Source organism: Diplotaxodon limnothrissa, linkage group LG14, assembly GCF_057381915.1.
Source record: "Diplotaxodon limnothrissa isolate DT_005_m linkage group LG14, D_limnothrissa_male_GT1.1, whole genome shotgun sequence".
NCBI lineage: Eukaryota > Metazoa > Chordata > Actinopteri > Cichliformes > Cichlidae > Diplotaxodon > Diplotaxodon limnothrissa.
The window spans coordinates 29,455,791-29,462,235 of record NC_140609.1 but is presented as its reverse complement, the minus strand read 5'-3'; the positions used below and the strand labels follow the sequence as shown (position 1 = coordinate 29,462,235).

General features: G+C 41.9%; 1 pseudogene; it reads left to right on the top strand.

The window, feature by feature from the left end:
• The first annotated feature begins 2,468 nt into the window (after positions 1-2,468).
• On the top strand, positions 2,469-4,948 carry LOC146619096 (general transcription factor II-I repeat domain-containing protein 2A-like; annotated as a pseudogene).
• Positions 4,949-6,445: the final 1,497 nt, after the last annotated feature.

The window sequence follows — 6,445 nt, the reverse complement described above, 5'->3', positions numbered from 1 at the left end:
GGTGAAGAGTCCCAGATATAAACCTAGTGGGAGTTTCCCCCCACAGAGGAACAAAAGGACCCCTGATGATCCTCTAATCGCCTGAGCCACTTCACAAGCGCATGGCACAACACAGAAGAGCCACCTCCACAGGACAAGACTCAGCAGTCCATCTGCATCTTAAGGATAAAGGACACTCTTTCGAGGATGCCAATGTTCACATTTTGGACAGAGAGGACAGATGGCTTGAAAGAGGAGTGAAAGAAGCCATCTATGTCCACTGTAAGCGACCATCTTTGAACAGAGGCGGTGGTTTACGACACCAACTCTCTGCCATCTATAATCCAGTTTTGAGTTCCCTCCCCAGACGCCTTAAAGCCCACTCACATCCTGGGCCATCTGACCTCAGGAATTCGCATGATAAGGTGGGGCCAGGTTTCACAATAAGCTCACCCGAAACTCTGGCTGATTGGGACCCACACCCAGTTTCACACCTTGGCTCAGGCGATTAGAGGATCATCAGGGGGTCCTTTTGTCCCTCTGTGGGGGGAAACTCCCACTAGGTTTATATCTGGGACTCCCCACCATTTGACCTTAGAACTGAAGAAGCTTCTCGGATGAGAGGTGAAACGTCTTCAAGTAACTTAAAGAAGTCCAGACGCTTTTCTTTGCAAGCTCCTTTGACAACACAGAAAGATGGTAGGATTGTCTCGGAGAAAAAAAGATTATATTTCCTGTATAGAATGATATCATCTGGTTGATTGCAGGTGGGAAAGATTTTTATGATTAGTCCACACATTAAACAGCTGCTCAGCTTCCTCCAATCAATGCTTTCACTCCTCTAAGGCTAACTCACTGCCAGCAGCTCATGGTACTTCTGCTCAGTGGTAGTTAGACGCTAGAAAAAGCACAGGGACGTAACTTACAATTTGACCACTGAGAGAAGACTGCTCCACTCCTTAGTCAGAGGCCTCCACCTCCTCACTGAACTGTAGTTTAGGATCAGGTTGAACAGGTGCTGGGGTGAATCTGTGTTTTAATTCCAAGAAAGCTGCACCTGCTGGTGATTATCAATGTGACTCTAGTTCCTGATTAATCTTCAGTAAAAAAGAACAAATTCTGTTACAGTTGTTTTTTGGAGGTAGGAGTTGGTCATTCTTCTGCTTTTATCTTCTACTGATCATTTTTTATCTGCTCACTATTGAATGTATTGTAAGCATTATGTAGCTCTAACTTCATTAAAATAGTGACTCCACAGAGTGAGCTGATCAATTCAGCATTCGTTTTATTAAAGTCATGGTAATCAGTGCAGGGTATGAGAGTTTTATTTCTCTTATCAAAAAAGAAGAAACCACTTCCTACTAAAGGAGAGACATATAATTCAAGCTGCTAAAGAATCACAGATGTATTTTTCCATTGCTTCTCTTTTTGGATGAGACAGGTTATAAAGATGGCTGGTAGGTACCACGATGAAGGCCGATGCCTTGCAGTCATAAGGTCAATGAAGAGGGGGCGAGAGTGCTTTGTCCTTGCTGGAAGTTCGTTGCAGATCTTGATATTCTTTGGGGACCGAGGTTTTCAGGTGAAATATTAGCAGGTATTATGGATGATTGCAAACAATACAATTCAATTAATTATTTTTAGATAGCAACAAATCACAACAGCAGTTGGCTCAAAATGCTTTATACTGTAAAGTAAAGGCCCTACAATAATACAGATAAGCAGAACAAATTCCAACTCTATTTGTTTCTCATACTAGTTGACGTGAAGAATGTATTTTTCTAGCCACAGATAGCCTAAGATAATGGGAGTCTTTGGTGCATAAAATATATAAAACTCAAGGTACTTGTTTCCATTCTGTTTGTTCAGTAATGAAAACAAGGGTTGACCATTGAGTGCTCAGCTCAATCAACTCACCTGGACTTTTCTCAAAAAATCATGAGGTAGCAGATCCTGAAGCACAGGACAGAGCAAGCTGCAGAAGAGGATGGAAAGCTGTGTGTAGAAATTTGTCAGATCTTCTAATTCTTTTCTCTATTAAATTAACTAAACCAGTTATCAACTTCAATAGCTAGGGCCACAAAGACTTACAACTACATTGGCTCAACACAGGAAACCAACTTACTGTTCATTTAATCATTTAATAAGTGAAGGAAGACCCCTTGTATGGCTTTGGAATTCCACCCAGTCTCCTTAACAAAGTTTGGAATTCTGCTACGAATTCTGCAACGCTTTTATTGCTTTGCTTTCAATTCAGGAGACAATGGGCAGTGTCCTCCTCACAGAGGGGTGGTCACAAATTCTTTTAAACTCCTCAATAAACTTAGCAAATATATACGTCTCGAGATTTTTGAAGAAACAGTTCTATCCTTGTAGGCAAGATGTTTTCGAGGAGTCATCAGGAAAGGAATGGAATAGAGGGACTAAAGACTAGTGAGCACTGGAGCATAAAGTTCACTTTTCCTGTGAGTGGAAGACTGCATCGGAGAATGTCGGGGACATTACAGGAGTCTTTGGACTTGATGACCAGGCAGCTAGTTCTGTTACAGAAGCCTGAGGTAACCCTGTGTGAATTGACTGAATCGTGCTACACATCTGATCAAGGCATTGATAGGTAACTTGTTTCTGCTCTACAAAAGAGTGGAGGGCTTGATCATGTTGGCCGAGTAACAAGTCTTGATTAAATAATGCTGCATGGATAGCTGCTGGGTCCATAGGGTCCATTTGGCCAGATTCTTCTGTCATTACAAATACTGGAAACTCTTTTCAAAGGACTCAGAAACAGGACAGAGACCACAGGGCTCAGTTTTGAAAAGGTTTATTTTAATGAAATTCAGATCAATTGGGGAAGGGTCTGGAGGCAGGAGAATCTAAGGTGAATGTCTATTCACTAAACAAGAATCTCAGAGAGAAGAAAGATTTGTTATGGTGAGGGATATTGTGCTGTGATTTTGATGTGAGTTCTTACCTGATTCCTTTTCAAGGACAGTAGCAGGCTGGAGTTTTTCCAGAAAGTAAAGGAAGCAGTGAAGTCAGGTGAGTTTCAGGTAAGTGAAAACAAATTTTCTTTCTGCAGGAACAGATCAGTGTAGGATTGCAGGTGACTATTTCTTTTGGGTGAGAGCTTCAGCTGGCTTGGAAAATTTTTGAGAGGGAAAGACAGAAAAAATATTTAACTAGGAATTGAAACAAACATCAGAGATGACCAGATGAGTGAAGGCTCAAATTGGTCCTTACATACAGGGAGGTAATGAACTAATAGCAAATAGGTGCACTGGCTGAAGAGTGGAAAACCAGACTCCAGACAGACTCTAGAGGTGCAGGGCCCAAGGTGTGACCAGCCCAAACTCCCCCTCGGAGCAGCAAAGGAGACGAGCTGGAGACGGGGAGAAAGAGCGAGAGAAAAAAAACATCCGTCTGGATCATAACAGACATTTGATATTCAGCAACATCCAAAAGGTCTATCACCTTAAAATGACCATATACAAAAAATATATGGAAAACATTTCTGAGACTGCAAGCGTGCTGAGATTCATTAACTCTAAAACAACATGTGTGATGGATGATTTCATATCCTTGTGGAAAGAGAAACAGAGTGCTTTTTGAAAAAACTGAATTACTGAGTGTAGTAGCTCCATTAGGGAAGAGTGTGTCAAAAGTCATGTAGTAAGCCACTTTAAAGAGGCCAGACATCCCATGTCTGCTTTATTTTTCGCCACTGAGAAGGTGTCTCTTGGTCTAGGACAGGCATGGGCAAACTACGGCCCGAGGGCCACATGCGGCCCATTAAACGTTTTGATCCGGCCCGCCAAACTTGAAAAAAAAATTAATAAATTAACCTTGTTAATGTTTTATTTCCCCTGCAATTCTGATGTGATGAAGCTTCCCTGGAGTAAGCTTGTTAACGTCACCACAGATGGATCTCCGAATTTAACGGGAAAAAACGTTGGCCTACTGAGGAGAATCCAGAATAAAGTGAAAGATGAAAACCCTGACCAGGATTTTTCTCCACTGCATCCTCCACCGGGAATCTCTATGTAAATCGGTGTTACAGCTGAATCATGTTGTGAATCCTGTGGTGAAACTTGTCAACTTCATACGCGCACGGGGACTTCAGTACCGTTAGTTCATTGCGTTCTTGGAGGAAACTGATGCGGATCACCAGGACCTGCTTTATCACTCCCGTGTCCGCTGGTTGAGTTTGGGCAAAGTGTTTCAACGAGTGTGGGAGCTCAAAGAGGAGATTGCCGTGTTTTTGGAGCGGCAGGGGAAGACTGAGGAATTTCCTGAGCTGAGCAACAAGAGCTGGATGTGTGACTTTGCGTTTGCTACGGACGTATTTTCACACTTGAATGAGCTCAACGTGAAACTGCAGGGGAAGGAGCAGTTTGTGCATGACATGCACACAAACGTGAAAGCCTTCAAATCCAAGCTGGCTTTATTCTCCAGGCAGATTTTGAACACGTCATTCACTCATTTTCCTACACTAGCCACGCTGAAAGAGGCCGGAGCAAAATTAAAGAAATACAGTGAGTCACTGGATGCACTGCACGGAGAATTCTGCCGTTGGTTTTTGGATTTCGATAAAGTTGACAAGTCACTGGCCTTTCCTCTGTCACAAGACCCCGAAACAGCTCCAGAGGAGCTTCAGCTCGAACTCATCGACCTTCAGTCCGACCCTGCCTTAAAAGAGAAGTTCAGCTCTCTGAAACTAAATGACTTCTATGCTTCACTCAATGATGCCGCGTTTCCAAATCTAAGGCGAAAAGCGCAGATGATGTTGGCTTTGTTCGGCTCTACCTTCGTGTGTGAACAGACATTCAGCGTCATGAACATCAACAAAGCCAGCCACAGATCCAAGTTAACAGACCTACACCTCAGATCCATCCTGAGAATCGCCACAACAAAACTAACTCCAGACTTTGATGCGCTGGCTAAAAAAGGAGACCAACAACCCTGCTCCCATTAAAATGTGTGTGTCTCCATGATACACACGTTGTTAAAATGAACAGTGTGCGCAGATCAAATATAACGCTTCACAGACTGACTTGCTGCAACTGTTTCGGTCTTGCACTGGTTGTTGTTGACTTTTGGCACCGGGGAAACAAATTGAATAAAAGGAACAGGACAAGTACATCTGCATCTCCTACCGTTTTTGGAAAAAAAAAAAAAAGAGTCAGGAGGAGAGTGATGTGATATCCTGAAGGATAACAGAACTTTTAGTGCTTTAAAATAAAATGTTCATTTATTTGATTTTCAGTGTTTAAAGACTCATTTCGAAGTCAGAGATTTTATTGTAATGCTTTTCTTCATTTTCATTGGAAATTAAAGCACATGTTTTCTCTATATCCCAAGATGTGTATTTTTCCCCCAATGAGGTGATGTTTTCAAAGCATGCCATCTATCTGCTCCTGTTCCGGCCCCTTTGTCAAATGTTAGAACTCAATGTGGCCCACGAATCAAAAAGTTTGCCCACCCCTGGTCTAGGAGGAAGTGATTTAAATTTCATCAGAAAAGAAAGAGGATGACCTCCTGGATCTTTCCTTTTTAAAAAGTCTTAACCTGAGATGAATAAGTGGGGGGACCTGATTTTTAAGCATATCCTCTAGCTGTTTTGATATGGTACTGTGTCAGATCCTTAATTACACTTGGTGATATGATTTTTAATGTTTTCGAATACTTGCATCTAAGTGGCTGTTCTACATGTCCCTGGGAATTAATTATATATAACACTGATGAAAGCCTTCACAAGTGAAACTCTTTCATCTTAAAGCTTTGTCTTCTGTTTCTGAAGAGCAGCAGGATTCTTTTAAGATTTTCAGCCATAAAGACCCACCCGAAGGACCGCTTCTGAGTGAACTGCACCTCACACTTATCCAGATGGCCTACGTCTATCTTTAAGATTTCTCACACACGAACACACTTAAGAGTCCTCAACATTTCTGCCAAAAGCAGCACTTGTTTAATTTAAAGTAGAGCAAGCCAAGGCTGACATGCAGTACAGTACGAAACATGAAAGCACGATTGTACTTGCTATGCAACCTGAATAATGTATAATGTTTATGTCATTTGTGACACAGATGCTATGAGAATGACTCGTTATTTACACGCTGATCAAACAGCAAATGCAGATGATGCCGGATGTTTGTGCTACATGTTCTATGTAACATACACTATACATAATTTTTTTACTGAAGCTGAAAAGAGGAGTATTTTAAAGCATCATTTCTTTCTTTTTGTGTGTGTGTGTGTGGGTCAGAGGATAAACATGCTTGAATAAAACAAAGGAGCACTGAGAGCTCCATATAGATGCAATTCTGAAAGAAAAATCTGAACCCTTGACCCCTACAGTAAAGGGATCTGTGAGGGAAGAGTCACTGCAGTAGAAGGTTGTTCTGGAGATCGCCTTTATGTCATAATGGATCATCTTGACGAGAGAACTCTTTTCTAGGATGACAGTTTCACC